Below are 3,492 nucleotides of genomic sequence, written 5' to 3' on the forward strand. Positions count from 1 at the left end.
ACATGAGAAAACGATCTGAAGAAGTATAGATACATATATATATGTGTAAAAGAATGACATCTTACACACCTAGAACAAACAAAACATTTTAATCAAATTTGCTCTGATGAAAAATAAAAATTAAATTTAAAAAAGAACAAGAAGTAATGAGACATAAATTTAAGGGGATGTTTCCTGGCACATTGCATTCTAATTTTCAACCAGAACGCGACTTCCATTAAAGCTCTGTCATCACTAATAAAGCAGCTTTATAAGCAATGTTGAAGGTAGCCTAAAAGAAGTCTCACTAATTATTCATAGTAACAAGAAAACAAACAAAAGTAAAAGTCTCACTGCAAAAAGTATACATAGAGTAAGGGTAGTAGATCAAACACTTATTAAACGTCTGTCAAGAATAAGACAATAGTAGTATGTTTTTTTTAAAAAAAAGACAGGGCTCAAATAAATCAGAAATGAAAGAGATAATGTTACCAGAGCCACCACAGAAATACAAAGTATCCCAAGGTACACACAGGGTAACTCAGGGCTCAGACTGGACAGAGCCCACTCTCCATTCCCCTGTACATGACTTACAGGAGCTTCAGGAACTGAGGAGGGGGTCCCTGAGGAGAGGCACAAGATAGAAGACATTAGGCATTAACATGACTGCATTCATCTTAAACGTGCCTGAACGACATTCACAGGAGATTATTTTGTCCTGTATGTACCTCAGCACCTCTAGTCGGAACTGCAGATCTTTGGCTTCACCACCTCTACTGACAGCATTAGCTTCACCTGCTGTGGACCATCTCCTATAGGATTTCTAGAACCACAAAGCATCGAAGCTTCACAGGACCCAGAGTCTGTGGGACTCCACTCCCAGTCTCAGAGTCTCAACTGCACTCAGAGACTCAGAGTCTCATCAGAGACTCCAGTCTTGGAGGGCACACACAAAGTAGTGGGCACATCAGGACCCAGGGGAGGAGCAGTTATCCCGTAGGCAAATGACCATACATACCTGCTAGTTTTAGAGGGTCTCCTGCAGAGGTGGGGAATGGCTGTGGCTCACCATGGGGGCAACGACAATGGCAGCATAAGTTCTGGGAAATACTCCTTGGTGTGAGCCCTCCCAGAGTCCACGATTAGCACCACCAAGAGCAAGGTAGGCTCCAGTGCTGGGTCGTCTCAGGCCAAACAACGAACAGGGAGGAAAGCCAACCCTATGTATCAGCAGACAAGCAGATTAAACTTTTTATTAAAATTTTATTTAATCCACAGACAAGAAGATTAAAGTTCTGCCAACCAGAGCAACATCCAGCTCTACCCACCACCAGTCCCTCCCATAAGGAAGCTTGCACAAGCCTCTAAGATAGATTCAATCACCAGAGAGCAGACAGCAGAAGCAAGAAGAACTACAATTCTGCAGCCTGTGAAAGGAGAACCACATTCACAGAAAGATAGAGAATATGAAAAGGCAGAGTACTTTATACTAGATCAAGGAACAAGATGAGACCCCAGAAAAACAACGAAATGAGGTGGGGATAGGCAACCTTCCAGTAAAAGAATTCAGAATAATGATAGTGAAGATAATCCAAGACCTTGGAAAAAGAATGGAGGCAAAGATCGAGAAGATGCAAGAAATAGTTAACAAAGACCTAGAAGAATTAAGGAAAAAACACCTAGAAGAATTAAAGAACAAACAAACAGAGATGAACAATACAATAACTGAAATGAAAAATACACTAAAAGGAATCAGTAGCAGAATAACTGTGGCAGAAGAACGGATAAGTGACCTGGATGACAGAAAGGTAGAAATCACTGCCATGGAACAGAATAAAGAAAAAGAATGAAAATAAATGAAGACACCATAAGAGACCTCTGGGACAACATTAAATGCAAAAGCATTCGCATTATAGGGGTCCCAGATGGAGAAGAGAGAGAGAAAGGACCCAAGAAAGAGATTATGGTTGAAAACTTCCCTAGCATGCGAAAAGAAATAGCCACTGAAGTCCACGAAGTGCAGAGAGTCCCAGGCAGGATAAACCAAAGGAGAAAAATGCCGAGACACACAGTAATCAAATTGACAAAAATTAAAGACAAAGAAAAAATATTTAAAGCAACAAGGGAAAAATGACAAATAGCATAGAACGGAACTCCCATAAAGTTAACAGCTGATTTCTCAGCAGAGAATCTACAAGACAGAAGGGAGTGGCAAGATAAATTTACAGTGATGAAAGGGAAGAACCTACCACCATGAGTACTCCACCCAACAAGTATCTCATTCGGATTTGATGGGGAAATTAAAAGCTTTACAGACAAGCAAAAGCTAAGAGAACTCAGCAACACCAAACCAGCTCTACAACAAATGCTAAAGGAACTTCTCTAAGTGGGAAATACAAGAGAAGAAAAGGACCCACCAAGACAAACCCATAACAATTAAGAAAATAGTAATAGAAACATACATATCGATAATTACCTTAAACGTGACTGGATTAAATTCTCCAACCAAAAGACACAGGCTAGCTGAATGGATACAAAAACAAGACCCATATATATGCTGTCTACAAGAGACCAATTTCAGACGTAGGGACACATACAGACTGAAAGTGAGAGGATGGAAAAATATATTCCAGGCAAATGAAAATCAAAAGAAAACTGGAGTAGCAATACTCATATCAGATAAAATAGACTTTAAAATAAAGAATGTTACAAGAGACAAGGAAGGACACTACATAATGATCAAGGGATCAATCCAAGAAGATAGAACAATTATAAATATATATGTATTCAACATAGGAGCACCTCAATACATAAGGCAATTGCTAACAGCTTTAAAAGAGGAAATCGACAGTAGCACAATAATAGCAGGGGACTTTAACACTTAACTTACACCAATGGAGATCATCCAGACAGAAAATTAATAAGGAAACACAAGCTTTAAATGACACAATAGACCAGATAGATTTAATGGATATTTATAGGACATTCCATCCAAAAACAGCAGATTACACGTTCTTCTCAATGGCACATGGAACATTCTCTGGGATAGATCACATCACGGGTCACAAATAAAGCCTCAGTAAATTTAAGAAAACTGAAATCATATCAAGGAGCTGTTCTGACCACAATGCTATGAGATTAGAAATCAGTTACAGGGAAAAAAGCGTAAAAAACAGAAACACATAGAAGCTTAACAATAAGTTACTAAATAACCAAGAGATCACTGAAGAAATCAAAGAGGAAAGCAAAAACTACATGGAGACAAATGACAACAAAAACTCTATGATCCAAGACCTATGGGATGCAACAAAAGCAGTTCTAAGAGGGAAGTTTATAGCAATACAAGCCTGCCTCAAGAAACCAGAAAAATCTCAAATAAACAATCTAACCTTACACCTAAAGAAACTAGAGAAAGAAGAACAAAACCTAAAGTTAGTAGAAGGAAAGAAATCATAAAGATCAGAGCAGAAATAAATGAAATAGAAACAAAGAAAACAAGAGCAAAGATCAATA

The sequence above is a fragment of the Lagenorhynchus albirostris genome, chromosome 1 (genome assembly GCF_949774975.1).
Source record: "Lagenorhynchus albirostris chromosome 1, mLagAlb1.1, whole genome shotgun sequence".
Classification (NCBI taxonomy): Eukaryota; Metazoa; Chordata; class Mammalia; order Artiodactyla; family Delphinidae; genus Lagenorhynchus; species Lagenorhynchus albirostris.